Source organism: Ascaphus truei, unplaced genomic scaffold (assembly GCF_040206685.1).
Source record: "Ascaphus truei isolate aAscTru1 unplaced genomic scaffold, aAscTru1.hap1 HAP1_SCAFFOLD_412, whole genome shotgun sequence".
In the NCBI taxonomy this organism is placed as follows: Eukaryota; Metazoa; Chordata; class Amphibia; order Anura; family Ascaphidae; genus Ascaphus; species Ascaphus truei.
The window spans coordinates 78,752-96,709 of record NW_027456743.1 but is presented as its reverse complement, the minus strand read 5'-3'; positions in this window follow the sequence as shown (position 1 = coordinate 96,709).

Sequence of the window (17,958 nt, the reverse complement as noted above, 5' to 3'; positions counted from 1 at the left end):
GTCTGTTCTCAGGAAGCAGGAAGCAGGGGCCTTCGAGGTGTAACAGAATGTGGCGTGATTTATTATTCCCAAGAGTCTGTTCTCAGGAAGCAGGAAGCAGGAAGCAGGGGCCTTCGAGGTGTAACAGAATGTGGCGTGATTTATTATTCCCAAGAGTCTGTTCTCAGGAAGCAGGAAGCAGGAAGCAGGGGCCTTCGAGGTGTAACAGAATGTGGCGTGATTTATTATTCCCAAGAGTCTGTTCTCAGGAAGCAGGAAGCAGGGGCCTTCGAGGTGTAACAGAATGTGGTGTGATTTATTATTCCCAAGAGTCTGTTCTCAGGAAGCAGGAAGCAGGGGCCTTCGAGGTGTAACAGAATGTGGCGTGATTTATTATTCCCAAGAGTCTGTTCTCAGGAAGCAGGAAGCAGGGGCCTTCGAGGTGTAACAGAATGTGGCGTGATTTATTATTCCCAAGAGTCTGTTCTCAGGAAGCAGGGGCCTTCGAGGTGTAACAGAATGTGGCGTGATTTATTATTCCCAAGAGTCTGTTCTCAGGAAGCAGGGGCCTTCGAGGTGTAACAGAATGTGGCGTGATTTATTATTCCCAAGAGTCTGTTCTCAGGAATCAGGAAGCAGGGGCCTTCGAGGTGTAACAGAATGTGGTGTGATTTATAATTCCCAAGAGTCTGTTCTCAGGAAGCAGGAAGCAGGGGCCTTCGAGGTGTAACAGAATGTGGCGTGATTTATTATTCCCAAGAGTCTGTTCTCAGGAATCAGGAAGCAGGGGCCTTCGAGGTGTAACAGAATGTGGCGTGATTTATTATTCCCAAGAGTCTGTTCTCAGGAAGCAGGAAGCAGGGGCCTTCGAGGTGTAACAGAATGTGGTGTGATTTATAATTCCCAAGAGTCTGTTCTCAGGAAGCAGGAAGCAGGGGCCTTCGAGGTGTAACAGAATGTGGCGTGATTTATTATTCCCAAGAGTCTGTTCTCAGGAAGCAGGAAGCAGGGGCCTTCGAGGTGTAACAGAATGTGGCGTGATTTATTATTCCCAAGAGTCTGTTCTCAGGAAGCAGGAAGCAGGGGCCTTCGAGGTGTAACAGAATGTGGTGTGATTTATTATTCCCAAGAGTCTGTTCTCAGGAAGCAGGAAGCAGGGGCCTTCGAGGTGTAACAGAATGTGGCGTGATTTATTATTCCCAAGAGTCTGTTCTCAGGAAGCAGGAAGCAGGGGCCTTCGAGGTGTAACAGAATGTGGTGTGATTTATTATTCCCAAGAGTCTGTTCTCAGGAAGCAGGAAGCAGGGGCCTTCGAGGTGTAACAGAATGTGGCGTGATTTATTATTCCCAAGAGTCTGTTCTCAGGAAGCAGGGGCCTTCGAGGTGTAACAGAATGTGGCGTGATTTATTATTCCCAAGAGTCTGTTCTCAGGAAGCAGGGGCCTTCGAGGTGTAACAGAATGTGGCGTGATTTATTATTCCCAAGAGTCTGTTCTCAGGAAGCAGGAAGCAGGGGCCTTCGAGGTGTAACAGAATGTGGCGTGATTTATTATTCCCAAGAGTCTGTTCTCAGGAAGCAGGAAGCAGGGGCCTTCGAGGTGTAACAGAATGTGGCGTGATTTATTATTCCCAAGAGTCTGTTCTCAGGAAGCAGGAAGCAGGGGCCTTCGAGGTGTAACAGAATGTGGCGTGATTTATTATTCCCAAGAGTCTGTTCTCAGGAAGCAGGAAGCAGGGGCCTTCGAGGTGTAACAGAATGTGGTGTGATTTATTATTCCCAAGAGTCTGTTCTCAGGAAGCAGGAAGCAGGGGCCTTCGAGGTGTAACAGAATGTGGCGTGATTTATTATTCCCAAGAGTCTGTTCTCAGGAAGCAGGAAGCAGGGGCCTTCGAGGTGTAACAGAATGTGGCGTGATTTATTATTCCCAAGAGTCTGTTCTCAGGAAGCAGGAAGCAGGGGCCTTCGAGGTGTAACAGAATGTGGCGTGATTTATTATTCCCAAGAGTCTGTTCTCAGGAAGCAGGAAGCAGGGGCCTTCGAGGTGTAACAGAATGTGGCGTGATTTATTATTCCCAAGAGTCTGTTCTCAGGAAGCAGGAAGCAGGAAGCAGGGGCCTTCGAGGTGTAACAGAATGTGGTGTGATTTATAATTACCAAGAGTCTGTTCTCAGGAAGCAGGAAGCAGGGGCCTTCGAGGTGTAACAGAATGTGGCGTGATTTATTATTCCCAAGAGTCTGTTCTCAGGAAGCAGGAAGCAGGGGCCTTCGAGGTGTAACAGAATGTGGTGTGATTTATAATTCCCAAGAGTCTGTTCTCAGGAAGCAGGAAGCAGGGGCCTTCGAGGTGTAACAGAATGTGGTGTGATTTATAATTCCCAAGAGTCTGTTCTCAGGAAGCAGGAAGCAGGGTCCTTCGAGGTGTAACAGAATGTGGCGTGATTTATTATTCCCAAGAGTCTGTTCTCAGGAAGCAGGAAGCAGGGGCCTTCGAGGTGTAACAGAATGTGGCGTGATTTATTATTCCCAAGAGTCTGTTCTCAGGAAGCAGGAAGAAGGGGCCTTCGAGGTGTAACAGAATGTGGTGTGATTTATAATTCCCAAGAGTCTGTTCTCAGGAAGCAGGAAGCAGGGGCCTTCGAGGTGTAACCGAATGTGGTGTGATTTATTATTCCCAAGAGTCTGTTCTCAGGAAGCAGGAAGCAGGGGCCTTCGAGGTGTAACAGAATGTGGCGTGATTTATTATTCCCAAGAGTCTGTTCTCAGGAAGCAGGAAGCAGGGGCCTTCGAGGTGTAACAGAATGTGGCGTGATTTATTATTCCCAAGATTCTGTTCTCAGGAAGCAGGAAGCAGGGGCCTTCGAGGTGTAACAGAATGTGGCGTGATTTATTATTCCCAAGAGTCTGTTCTCAGGAAGCAGGAAGCAGGAAGCAGGGGCCTTCGAGGTGTAACAGAATGTGGCGTGATTTATTATTCCCAAGAGTCTATTCTCAGGAAGCAGGAAGCAGGGGCCTTCGAGGTGTAACAGAATGTGGCGTGATTTATTATTCCCAAGAGTCTGTTCTCAGGAAGCAGGAAGCAGGGGCCTTCGAGGTGTAACAGAATGTGGTGTGATTTATTATTCCCAAGAGTCTGTTCTCAGGAAGCAGGAAGCAGGGGCCTTCGAGGTGTAACAGAATGTGGCGTGATTTATTATTCCCAAGAGTCTGTTCTCAGGAAGCAGGAAGCAGGGGCCTTCGAGGTGTAACAGAATGTGGCGTGATTTATTATTCCCAAGAGTCTGTTCTCAGGAAGCAGGGGCCTTCGAGGTGTAACAGAATGTGGTGTGATTTATTATTCCCAAGAGTCTGTTCTCAGGAAGCAGGAAGCAGGGGCCTTCGAGGTGTAACAGAATGTGGCGTGATTTATTATTCCCAAGAGTCTGTTCTCAGGAAGCAGGAAGCAGGGGCCTTCGAGGTGTAACAGAATGTGGCGTGATTTATTATTCCCAAGAGTCTGTTCTCAGGAAGCAGGAAGCAGGAAGCAGGGGCCTTCGAGGTGTAACAGAATGTGGCGTGATTTATTATTCCCAAGAATCTATTCTCAGGAAGCAGGAAGCAGGGGCCTTCGAGGTGTAACAGAATGTGGCGTGATTTATTATTCCCAAAAGTCTGTTCTCAGGAAGCAGGAAGCAGGGGCCTTTGAGGTGTAACAGAATGTGGCGTGATTTATTATTCCCAAGAGTCTGTTCTCAGGAAGCAGGAAGCAGGAAGCAGGGGCCTTCGAGGTGTAACAGAATGTGGCGTGATTTATTATTCCCAAGAGTCTGTTCTCAGGAAGCAGGAAGCAGGGGCCTTCGAGGTGTAACAGAATGTGGTGTGATTTATTATTCCCAAGAGTCTGTTCTCAGGAAGCAGGAAGCAGGGGCCTTCGAGGTGTAACAGAATGTGGTGTGATTTATTATTCCCAAGAGTCTGTTCTCAGGAAGCAGGAAGCAGGGGCCTTCGAGGTGTAACAGAATGTGGCGTGATTTATTATTCCCAAGAGTCTGTTCTCAGGAAGCAGGAAGCAGGGGCCTTCGAGGTGTAACAGAATGTGGTGTGATTTATTATTCCCAAGAGTCTGTTCTCAGGAAGCAGGAAGCAGGGGCCTTCGAGGTGTAACAGAATGTGGCGTGATTTATTATTCCCAAGAGTCTGTTCTCAGGAAGCAGGAAGCAGGGGCCTTCGAGGTGTAACAGAATGTGGTGTGATTTATTATTCCCAAGAGTCTGTTCTCAGGAAGCAGGAAGCAGGAAGCAGGGGCCTTCGAGGTGTAACAGAATGTGGCGTGATTTATTATTCCCAAGAGAAAAATCCGTTGCTCCTCAGTTATATGTATTCTTGTTTAAACCAGTCCCATAACCCAGGTCGCTTTTGGCAAAAGTCTGTAACGCCTCTAACAGGTAGTGTAACGCCTCTAACAGGTAGTGTAACGCCTCTAACAGGTAGTGTAACGCCTCCGATCTAACAGTGTACGCCCCTAAAACGCCCCTAAAAGGGACAATGCTTTCTTTAGTCTATAAAAATGCAGCTCGAAGAGCAATAAACTGAGAACGCTTGAATAGACGAACTTGTCCTGTGTCTTTCTTGGCGTTCTCCCAGACGTCTGCAGTTCGTGATAGCGGGAACAAAACAATAGCAGTGCCAGTGGTAAAAATCTCCCCAAACCCCTTAAACGAGGATCACCGTCTGCCGAGGTGCTGGAAACCTCAAATCTAACCTTTCAGGGGCTGACTGCAATCTTACCTCTATAATCAGGTCCAGCGGCAAAGGTTTGTCCACCAGGGCTTTCCCTCAAATCCCTTTAAGATTAAAAGTGGTACGAGGCAGGGATGCCCCTTCTTGCCTCTACTCTTTGCTCTAAGTATGGAACCTTTGGCAGGCCAAATCCGTCGTAGCCCAGATATCTCGGGGCTCGATGTTAACAACCAAACACATAAAATTGCACTGTATGCAGATGATGTCTTTCTGGTCTTGTCCAAACCCCTCACCTCTGCCAAATTTATTCAACTTCCTAGAGAAATTCAACAACATTTTTGGCTTTAAAATTAACCAATCCAAATCCGAAGCATTAAATATAAATTTACCAAAAGAAACTGAAAAACTTATTGAGCTCAATTTTCATTTTAGGTGGCAACACAAAGCCATGAAATATCTGGGAGTATATATCACCAAAGATTACAATTCTATCTATAAAGCAAATTTCCCTAAATTAAATCAATCCATAAGTGAGGATATTAGAAGTGGTCTAAACATAATATATCTTGGATTGGAAAAATGTATAGTGTAAAAATGAATCTCCTCCCTCGTATGCTATAACTATTCCAAACTTTACCTGGTGCCACTCAGACTGAAGGAAATACTCTCGCTTCAGTGTGCAATTTCCAAATTTATTTGGAGAGGTAAGAAAGCGAGAGTAAAAAATCAGGCCCTGTTGAAACAACGTTCAGAAGGCAGGCTAACGGTACCTTGCTTGATATCGTATTATAAAGCTGCTCAATTATGCCAAATCTCTCAATGGCAGACGGACCCAGAATTGAAAAGATGGGGGGCATTGGAGAATGAAGTTTGCTCCCCATTGGAGTTAAACAACCTCATTTGGAGTCCAAAAATAGTACAGAAAGCTATAAAAACGCTGTTATCCTCTATAACCAATTCCTTGTCAATCTGGGAGGCAGCTAAATTTAAATGCGGCCTAACATCTAAAAACACGCTGATGACCTGAATTTTGCTCCAGGTATGGAAAGTGGTAATTTCGCAATTTGGAAAAAAATTGTATAAGTAGACTTAAAGATCTGGAAGGGAATTACAGAATTAAAACATTTGAACAAATCAAGTCCCCAATCAGAATTCTATAGATACCCCCAGATCAGAGCATTTTATAACAAACACAACCATCTCCCCCCTTTGGTCTCATTGGAAAAGCTCTGTCTAAGAGAGACCGCCACCCACGGACTTATTTCGCGAATGTATAGGGAGGTAGCCGTTTCTGGACCCACAGTAACTCCGAAGTTAGGATATATGACAAAATGGGAAACAGATCTTGGAGAAATCCTAGATCTCGATGAATGGACCCAGATTGCTACAGCGGCCGCTAAAAGCTCCATGTGCACGACATTAAAGGAGAATGCATATAAGGTACAATGAGGTGGTATCTCACCCCAATTAAGCTGGCCAAATTTGTACCAGGATACTCCCATTGTGCCCGAGATAATGTGGAGGGTCCGCAGATCTGCTACACATGCTGTGATCCTGCCCTCGGATTGCCATCCGATGGGACACAATTAACGATTGGTACAGACGATTTTAGGCTTCACAATTCCTGTAGACCCATGGCTTTTTCTTCTTAACAGACCACTGCCGGGCCTAGCTAAAGTAGACCTTAAACTAGTCGCTCATTTTGCAACAGCAATGAGGTGCGAGATCGCAGCATTATGGAAACAGAATGAAATTCCTTCCATCCCAAAAATTCGGAACAGAATTTGGTTTGTATGCCAGATGGAGAAATTGACGCGTTTAGTCAACGACACTGGTGAACATTTTCTAAAAGTCTGGTTTGCCCAGACAGACATCCCAGGGGTTGAGACGACCACAACATTGCTTTAATAGATATACAGTAGGTGCATTGTCCTCTGATGATGGGGCGATTCAGGTTCTGCGGTGCTGTACCTGGGTACAGGAGAATCAGTTGCTGGACAGACCCACGTAGGATCCAAGGACACCTACCCTCGAATAAACACAAAGAAAACATCCAATAATGGAAAAATAGAGAGGAGAGGGCACCCAGCAAGGAGAGCGGACACTCCCTTCCCCATTTCCCCCCCTCCGTCCCTTCCCCCATCTGCCCCTCTAAGGTTGTTTTTGTTATTTTTTGTTCACCAGTGATGTTAATTAAGATAGTTATTGACAATTGTGTGAAAACAATGGATGTGTGCTACATTAACATCTTGTCATGTAAACCAATAAAACCTATGTTATAAACAAGGAAAACCACCAGATGGCGCTCACACACTCTTACTAAGTGCTTTAACCCAATAGATAAAACCCAAAGTGAAGAGTGAACATATATAAAATATAATATAATTATGTTAATATATAAACCAATGATAAACAGTGGAAAAGTTACATGTGATAGAATCTATCCCAGACACAATGGGACGGCCAGGGGGATCGTGCAAGGTCTTATGTATTTTGGGTGTATGGTATAGGATGGGAACTCACAGATGTATCACATAGATGTACTTATACTCTTTATCAGTGAGGATACCTTTTGTTTTGGCTTGAGTTAAAAGTCCTTGGAGGATTATTTTATATTTAAGTGTGGGATCCCCCAATAAACGTATACAGGCATACCCCGCATTAACGTACACAATGGGACCGGAGTATGTATGTAAAGTGAAAATGTACTTAAAGTGAAGCACTACCTTTTGCCCACTTATCGATGCATGTACTGCACTGCAATCATCATATACGTGCATAACTGATGTAAATAATGCATGTGTAACAGGCTCTATAGTCTCCCCGCTTGTGTATAGCTTCGGTACAGGTAGGGAGCCGGTATTGCTGTTCAGGACGTGATGTCAGGCGCATGCGTGAGCTGCCGTTTGCCTATTGGGCGATATGTACTTACTCGCGAGTGTACTTAAAGTGAGTGTCCTTAAACCGGGGTATGCCTGTATAGGAGTTACCATCCTCCAGGAGGCGTATTGCCTCTCTTAAGTAATCCTCGCGATTCTGTAGACTACCCCTCCTCCTGGCGTATTATTAGGTCAGTATTTTCATTACGTTCTTTTATGGCGTTACTTTGTTTAGGATTGAGATTATTTTGAAATCTACAGTAACGTGTATCCTTACACATCTTTTTCCAAACATTTTTATTAGGCATAATCATCTTCCTCCCCCCCTTCCTCTCCCTCCCTCCCCCCCCCCCTTCCTCTCCCTCCCTCCCTTCCCCCCCCCCTTCTCCTTACACATCTTTTTAAGATCTTTTTCTACCAGTTTCCCAAAAAGATCCACATATGGGCCCTTGGCTTCATACGGGTAAAAGGTAGATTTTGGCCGCACAGATGTATGTAAGCTACATTTGGCTTCATCGCTCTCATTATACAAACTTAGCAAATTATTCAAAGTTTCCTCATCCCCAATATTAATTGGTATTGCGCTTAGACTTCCACTATCCTGCAGTTCGAAGCCCTTATTATTTTCATTAACAAATTCCAGCATTTCCTGTGACATAGATTGATTCTGCACGGTATTCTCAGCAGCATACAGTGGAATGCTTTCACTCATGTTACCTTCTTCAGGTAGTGGCGACGCATCATCCCGCATAGCTAGCGCAAGTTAACCATTTGTTTGCTGGCGCACAGAGGTGTTTCTATGAGATACACAGCTGATGCAGGTTAATTAGCTCCGGTTCGCGGGCCTTTGTATTTTATATGTCGGGTCTGTAGTCACCTCCCCCACTCCCAGACGAAGCTCTATCACAACGTGAAACGCGTAGAGGAGGAGGCTGTGTTGCCTTTAGAGTGTTTCCGGAGTTGGATTCAAATTTCACTGTCTGCTGTGGCACCGGATACTTTCTTCTGCCGTCACCTGGGTTTCCCCTGGCAGTTCCGGAAGGTGTTCTTGGGGGACCTGACGTGACGTCACCGGAACAAAGCAGACGCGGAAGTGATCGGAGCGCGGGTGGTGAGGCGGTGAGGTCGCGACTCACCTGAAGCCTACACATGATATTTACCATGCCCGTGACTGACTGCCACACTGTAAGCCTTCAACTGTGATTCACATCGTTTTTATAAATGTTTGTATAATCTGCACTATGTGTGTCTTTCTGATTTTCAGCTCTACCGAATCTACTATATCCTGCATCCAGCAAAACATCATTGCTGCGGACTGGATTTATGCTACAATACTACTGTTTTGGAGCTCCTTTTTTATTTTGCACTTTCACTATTTAAGCAATATTGCACTACTATGTTTTTCTTTTTTTATGGCTTACAACACGACTCCCCTGGGGTTTGGAGGAGAGCACATAGGTATGTGTCATATAGATGGGTGACCATGGAGCCTTTTATTTGTAGCCACATGTGGGTATCTCCTCTCTTCATTGGGTTTATTTGGCTTTTAAGCTCTTCCTTGTACCCTGTTATGATTCCTCCTGAATGACGGCCTTGTTTCACACCTTTGTGTTTTTGGGCTGGGACTAGGAGCTGCCTATAACCCATAGGTATGAGAGACATCTCCTCCGATTGGATCCATGTTTCGTGGAGGATAAAAATGTCTATGCTCGTCAGCTAGTTTATGAAGTCTGGATCTTGTGGTTTAGAACCAAATGCTAACGCATTCAGGCCCTGAATGTTCCAGCTGCTAATCTTAAAAGATCCCATCTTGGATTTTGTATAAATTATATATCTTATGCCTTCCAGTGAGCTAATTTGCAAGTGTTTTCTTTATTTTGTTACTAGTCTTTGTTGATACAATAAATGTGGGTACGTTCATTCTTCTCATTTCTGTACTTCTCTTTCTCTGCATGTAGTGGGGTCTGCTTGTTTGTGGTAGTGATGTTGGTAGTATTATCTGGTGCAGATGGTAGTGACTCTCTCTCTGTGTGTGACTCTCTCTCTCTCTCTGTGTGACTCTCTCTCTCTCTGTGTGTGACTCTCTCTCTCTCTCTCTCTCTCTCTGCATGTAGGGGTGTATGCTTGTTTGTGGTAATGGTGTTGGTAGGATTATGCATTTTTACATCAGTCTGGTGCAGATGGTAGTGAGCAGTTCCCGGATTTCCTTTAGTTCGTTGCTAGCCGTTAGTCTAGTTCTGGAGGTTGTTGGTGTGATGCTTTTCTGTGATGCTGGGTGGTTGTCCCAATGCTGCTGTCTATATGGGTACTCTGTGTCTCACGAGATCTGTGTAGCCTGGGTCCATGGTGCAGTGTCCTGTCCTGCAGGGGGTATTTGGCTGTTCTCCCCACGGTGACATCTTTCAGGGTCTTTGCAAAGTAGCGCATCCCTTGCTGTTTGAGGTGCACGTGGTCATACAGGTGTTGGGGTATGATGCTGAGCCATGGGTAGAGATGTGCATGTATTTGGCAACTCTGTGCTGAGGTTTTGGATGGTAACAGTTGGGATATCTCTTCTTGGTAGTAGGGTAGACATAATTATCTTTGTGGTGGGGAATCTTTGTGTTCCTCTCTGCGCTATTTGTGTCAGATTCTCGGCAAGATTCCTCTGCTGGGTCGGGAGGTCGTTGGTACCAGTGTGGATGATGATGTATCCAGGGTTTCTGAAGTCTGGTTTGTTTAGGATATCCAGGGTTCCCTGTGTTGTGGGGCAGTGGATCGTGGTTACGTGTTTGCCTGGGAATATTCTCTGTGTTGTGGGGCAGTGGATCGTGGTTACGTGTTTGCCTGGGAATAGTCTCTGTGTGGTGGGGCAGTAAATCATGGTTCATGTATTTTCCATTTGAGTCGATGAGTATTATTTTGTCTGTGTTGTTCTGCCTGGTGTCTGTTCGAGTTGCTGTACTCCCTGTTGCTCTCCAGGTGTGCATTGTTTTGGTCTTTCTCTGTCTCTGTCTCCCCCTATGTTGGTTTTGCCTTAAACTGCCTCTTGTTTTCAAAACCTCTGCACACATCCCCTACATGTATATACATGTATGCAGATAAATGGTTAATCTGTCTGGTTTTGCATGTCCCTGTTCCTGCCCTTACAAATCCCTCTTTTACAGTTATTTATCTCTATTATTTCACTCTTTTCTCTGCTTCCTTAGTGATGCATCTCTTCACAAACTTTGTCATTGCTCAACAGATCTATTTCTCACTGACCAGGAATGAGGAACAATTTCCAATGTTACAAATGAACAGTATTAATCTCTGTAAATCTATCACACAGATCTGGCTCTCCTTTTAGTTCCTGAAAATCAGGAATATAATGAGCGAGGGAACAAAGGTCACAAAATCGCTTTCATTTATGGGATATGATCTGTTTGCCCTCGAGCCATATCAAGTGCTAGATGTTCAAACTTGCCCTGAATGCTCTAATTAATGGGCCTACGCACTAAGCACTGATAAAAAAAACTCGCCAGGCTATTTAAATCGTGATTTTTACAGTGTTGCTATCACGTTATGCAGAAAGCCCCGAATATCTATGATAGCAACATTTCCAAAAATGGCGAGTGCAAGACAAAACACAAACAGGGGCGCTTTTGTAGCAAATGTACTGACATATTCAAGTCTGCATTTGCGGACTGTTGGTCAGAAGTCATTTGCCAGCAAAACCTGAAGCCTGAGCGGTAGTTGTATACACCTGCAAAAATCATACAGTGTTGAGGACAGAACAGCTCCCGTCATAGGGGAAATCTCCTTCCAGGGACACCAGAAGTACATAGAGATTATACCTTATCCAGGACTTCTGAGAGCATGCAAGAGACATCCAGGATGCCAGCTGCAGCACCAGCACCACCCCAGACAGTGGCGCAACACCCCCTGAGTACAGCAACCCAGAGGACAAGCGCGGCAAACGCTGGAGAGCCCAGTGCAGCGGTATAAGATCGGCTCCGGAGGCGGCTCCAATTCCTGTGACCCAGAGAGAAACATCAGCCCATATTTCATCGAGTGGCCAACATCATCACCCAGACCGGACAAAGAAGTTTGAACCTCGTACAGGCAAAGTGTTTTATTATTCAATTATATTTCAAATTTTGTCCAAATACATCCAGCTAATTATAATGCATTACATTTGCTACAAAAGTGCCCATGTTTGTGTTTTGTATTGTTATCATCTCTTTTTCAGGATTGGTTATCCGTTGTTTTGGGGCAGCTTTCACATAGCAGAATAATTATTTTGGACTGGACAGACTTTATAACAGTACACAAAAAAGAACTACAGAACATTATTGGACTTAGTGGGGCACATCTACAACCCTGTTTTTATTCATAGACCTTTATTTGCTTGTTTCAACATAGTTTTAAACAACTGTTAAACACCTTTTCCTAAATATCCTTACATACAACATATTTTATCATCATATTGACAGTGCAAAGGTATATATGGTTCATGTCATTTAGCTATTACAGTATTAAGACTTAAGAAACTGTTACCCTGCTGACTCAGGGTGAATAAACGTCACCAGCCTTATGCCTGGCAGACCTATGTTTAGGTCTGCAGTGCAGCAGTGACCGGTTAACATTCCGCTGGGAAGGTCTTGTCAATTAGTCTGGTCCCAGATGCCTCATCAAGGAGCTTTAAAAACCCCAGGCTGCACACACATGCAGCCTGTCTGAACCAGTGAGATACTGACATGCTGAAGGAGAACTACTGCTAAGGTCTATATTCACTATGCTATTTTGATGTACTGTTACATTGGAATCTGGACAGCTCTTGTTGGGAAAAGGGGCAATCCCTGCTCAGGACTTATTTTCTGTTTGTTCTATTTGCTGAAAAGAAGCTGTTTTGTTTTTGTGTACCATATTTTTAAGGCTCAATAAATAAGCCTTTTCAAAAAACCCACGTGTGGTTGCATGTACCCTGCAACATATGGTATCAGAAGTGGGATGTTGAGAGGCCCCTGCAGTTGAAGGGCCAAACACAAAAAAAATGGAAGAATTTTTAAAACAGTTTCTGTACACCCAGGCCCAACTACAGGCAGAGAGAGATGAAAGACTATTGCAGCAGAAAACCCAGCTACTAATCGAGCAGCAGGCAACACAGGATGAGCGGATGGCCAGATTGCTGACCCAATCCCAGGGGTCTGCCAGTCCAGAACTTGTGAACAAATCCCCGTTCCTCCTGAGGAAAATGACTCCGAACGAGGATCCAGAGGCGTTTCTACTGACGTTTGAAAGGGTTGCCGAAGCCCAGGGCTGGTTGTCAGATCGCTGGGCAACCGCTTTGGCCCCGCTCCTCAAAGGAGAAGCCAAGGCCGCATATCAGGGCCTCCCAGCGGATCAGGCAATGGACTGCAAACAAGTAAAAGCCGCCATACTGGATCGCTTAGGTCTGACCCCAGAGACCTACCGGCAGCATTTCCGTAAATTGAAGTACACCTCTAAGATGAGACTCCAGGACCTAGCTCAATGGTTATTGGACTTGTGTACTAGCTGGATACAACCCGAGCAACACACTAAGGAGGCTTTTCTTGAACAAGTTGCTTTGGAACAATGCCGCACGATCTTGGGTAAAACGCCATGCTGCTGATACCCTAGCTTTGGCTGTCCGACTCGTTGAGAACTTCCTTGGGGATTTTCACCAGAGACAAAGGGAAGACCCAGTTCTGATTAGACAATATGATAAAGTGGTAAAAACTGATGACCAGATATTGAATGCATGGGGAGTAATAGTATTCCCCCATTTTGAATTGTCAAATGATATCCTGTATAGGGTGAACAGGCAGACACAAACAGGGGAGGTCACCAGACAAATATTGGTTCCCAAAGCGTTTGTTAAAACTGTCTTCACCCTAGCCCATACTGTGCCTTGGGGTGGTCACCTTTGTAGGGATAAAATCTTGGACCGTATTTCGTCCCGATTCTTTTGGCCAGGGATGCATAGTGATATTGCTAAGTTGTGTGGGGCATGTCCTGAATGCCAGTTAACTAGTCCGAATGGACAAAAAACAGCCCCATTGGTTCCTCTACCCTTGGTGTCAGTTCCCTTTGAGATGATTGGAGTAGACTTGGTAGGTCCTCTAGAACCTTCTGCGAAAGGACACAGGTTTATTCTCGTAATAGTCGACTATGCAACAAGATATCCTGAGGCGTTACCCCTGAGGACAGCAACAGCGAAGCAAGAAGCCAACAAATTGTTGGAGCTGTTCTCACGGGTTGGACTTCCCCAGCTTATGTTGACCGACCAAGGTACAAATTTTATGGCTAAACTGATGCAGGATGTCTTGAAATTACTAGAGGTCAAGTCTGTTCGGACATCGGCCTACCATCCACAGACTGACGGATTGGTGGAAAGATTTAATCGAACTCTAAAATGTATGCTGAGAAAATTTGTAGATTCAGAGAATAGAGCCTGGGATGAACTTCTCCCTTTTCTGCTGTTTGCAGTGCGGTAAGTTCACCAGGCCTCCACGGGATTCTCTCCATTTGAATTACTGTATGGCCGCCAACCCCAGGGTATCCTAGACCTCCTAAAGGAGTCCTGGGAGGAACAGTGGTCCCCTTCTAAGAATACGAGCAGGAAAAGGATTGATTTGAGACAGCCAGGTCCAGCAAAAGCACCATCAACTCACCAGGTAAGTGACAAAATTAAAATCTTTTAATGCACTACATTAAAAAAAAAAAAAAAAACAGGACAGGAAAAATCTTCCACGTGTTTCGGGCTATACAGCCCTTTCTCAAGAATACCCTGCAATATGTAACTATATGTATTGGACCTTAGGAAGCTCCTATATGTGGTCAGCCGTTTTGCTAGGGAGAATCTTAGATCAGCCAAGGACAGTCAAGAGAGACATTACAATCAAAATGCTCGTATGAGAGTGTTTAACTCGGGAGACCAGGTGATGTTATTGTTACCCAGTTGTGAGAGCAAACTCCTAGCCAAATGGCAGGGCCCATTCAAAGTACTCCGCCGCACTGGTGATGTGGATTACGAAATCGCTCAACCAGGGTCCAGAAAGGGTAAACAAATTTACCATGTGAACTTTCTGAAACCCTGGAAGGTGCAAAGGTCTCTATTCGTCCACCCAGGGGAGGAGGAAACAGACTTAGGTCCTCAGCCCCCACGGAGGAACATCTGTGGTGACGAGAAAATCCCAATGGGTAGACAATTGTCCGCTGAACAAAAAGGGGACTTGTTAGAAATAATTACACAACTCAATTATGTTTTTTTCTGATTTACCAGGGCAAAATAATTTAGTTTCACATGTGATAGAGACAGCACCTGGGGTAAAAGTGCGTTCTCGTCCATACAGGTTGCCTGAAAGCTGTAAGGCCCTGGTAGAGAAGGAGGCACAAGAAATGTTACACTTAGGCGTGATTGAGGAATCATGCAATGAGTGGTGTAGTCCACTAGTTATGGTCCCTAAACCAGATGGGAAGGAAAGATTTTGTGTGGACCTCCGAAAGGTCAATGCGGTATCCAAGTTTGACGCATATCCGATGCCAAGGGTGGACGAGTTAAATGACGCCCTTGGTAACGTGAAATATATATCCACGCTGGACTTAACAAAAGGATACTGGCAAATACCTTTAGAGGAAAAGTCCAAGTGCAAAACAGCCTTTGCCACTCCCATGGGTTTATACCAGTTTGTGACAATGCCATTTGGACTGCATGGAGCACCAGCCACATTCCAGAGAGTCATGGATAAAGTGATGAGACCTCATAGGACTTATGCCACAGCCTACCTAGATGACATTGTCATTTATAGTAAACACTGGCGGGCCCATCTAAATAGGCTAAAAGCGGACCTCAGGTCTCTAAGAGAGGCAGGGCTCACAGCCAACCCTAAGAAATGTGCCTTGGGTAAGGTGGAAACCAAATACTTAGGTTATGCAGTGGGAGGGAGAAAAGTAAGGTCCCTAGCCAACAAGGTAGCTGAAAGAAGTTCCGACCCCTCGAACAAAAACGCAGGTACGCTCTCTGCTGGGTTTAGCAGGGTACTATCGGCGGTTCATCCCCAACTACTCTGAAGTTGCAGCCCCACTAACAGACCCCACAAAAAAGTGTGCCCCTACACAAGTGGTATGGTCGAGGGAGTGCCAGAGAGCCTTTGAGGAGGTAAAAAGGTGTCTATCAGAGGGTCCCGTCCTTAGAAGCCCAGACTTCAACAGGCCTTTTGTATTGCAAACCGATGCATCCAATAGGGCTAGGGGCAGTGCTCCCACAACAGTTTGAGGGAGTGGAACATCCGATCCTTTTTCTGAGTAGGAAATTGTTCCCGAGGGAAAAAAACTACTCAGTGATTGAGAAAGAGTGCCTCGCAGTAAAGTGAGCAATCGAGGCCTTGAGGCATTACCTGGCAGGATTCCATTTTACTTTGGTGACAGACCATGCTTCATTAAAGTGGTTAAATAGTATGAAAGACTCCAATGCTAGGTTGACCAGGTGGTATATGGCCCTCCAACCCTTCTCGTTTGAGATTCAGCACAGACCTGGAAAAGAAAATGCAAATGCTGATTTCTTCTCTAGAGAAAGGGTGGATGGTAGGGCTTCCGCCGTGTGTGGCCCCTACCACACACTAACAGGGGAGGAATGTGACAGGGTGAATAAACGTCACCAGCCTTATGCCTGGCAGACCTATGTTTAGGTCTGCAGTACAGCAGTGATCGGGTTAACATTCAGCTGGAAAGGTCTTGTCAATTAGTCTGGTCCTAGCTGCCTCATCAATGTGAGGAATCGGGGGTCACGGCGGTCGCAGCGTGATCCTCTCTTACCACCCGCGGTCCCCATTGTGTCCGCTCCCTCTCCGTCGGTACCCCCGCCGGGCAGCCGCTGCTCCGCACACAGCGGATAAACATGCGGCTGCCATTAGACTCCAGGATTACAGAGCGCGTGTCAGGCAGAGATAATTTATTCATCCCTCTGGGGCTTAGACTACGCCTCCGGCACTCGCGCGGCTCACGGCCGTACTCCCCTGCCTCTCAGCTGTTCTCAACATACACTCATCAGCACAACCTATCCAATGCTGCTCCACACGCTCCTCCAGGCCTGCCCCCACCTTCCATTGGTCAGCCCACCTTTATAATTCTTGTTCTCCCTGTTGCACATGGCTCTGCATAGTCTCAGCTCTGTTGGATGTGTGCTTTACCCCTCTCCCTGTTACAATGTTTCTCAGGTTCTGATCCGGCTTGTCTAACTACCTTCTCTGGCTCTCGACCCCGGCTTCCTCCTGACTACACTGCATCTCCCGTCCTCTGAACTCGGCCTGAATCTCGACCACCCGGACCTCTCTGCTCCCTGAACTCAGCTACTGCAATCACTAAGGCATTTCTACTGCCCGGATCCGGCAAGTACTATCGATGTAGTCTCCTGGCTTGGCCACGCAAATACCACACTCCGGACACGCTCCTTTCTGCTGTGGGTGCCTGTCTCTTACTTCCCACCTCAGTACAAGGGACGGGTCTGGTCTGCGGGCAGCACTGCGTTTCAATCAAGGAGCTTTAAAAACCCCAGGCTACACACACATGCAGCCTGTCGGAACCAGTGAGATACTGACATGCTGAGGGAGAACTACTGCTAAGGTCTGTCTTCACTATACTATTTTGATGTACTGCTGCGCTGGAATCTGATCAGCCCTTGTTGGGAAAAGGAGCAATCCCTGCTCAGGACTTATTTTCTGTTTGTTCTATATGCTGAAAATAAGCTGTTTTGTTTTTGTGTGCCATATTTGTAAGGCTCAATAAATAAGCCTTTGCAAGAAATCCACGTGTGGTTGCATGTACCCTGCAACACCTGCACATAAACTATATTCAGCATCCCTGACTTTTAAAGGTAACCCTCTAACATTAGTGGGGGTTTGCGGAGCGCACATTTCCTTTCATTTTTTTGCTTTATCGAGTGTCAAAAATGGCGAGTAGCTGGCGACGTGATGATTGCCCATCTGAAAAAGGCTCACCCGGCGAGTTCTTTCTGCTGCAGAGAGAGAGACGCCTCGTCCTGTGCAAATCTCGTCCGAAATAATTTTTTTAAATTTTACATTTTATTACAAGTGTAAATGAGCAGGGGGTCTCCGGAGCAGAGCCGCGTTGATTTCAGGTCCGGGGACCCCCTGTTTCCCGGGATCCAGTCCACGTTATGGGGTGCCGGTATCTCCTATGCATTTTATTCGCACGGTCGCGTGATGCGGGACATTTAAATGCATAGCAGATTCAGACCCCATTAAGGGGTACCAGTATCTCGGGAAGCAGTGGGTCCCCGGATCTCAAATCAAAGCGATTCTGCTCCAAAGACCCCCTGCTACAATTCACTAGTAATAAAACCCTTATTAAAAATTTCACAGATTCGTAACAGTAGCAGCT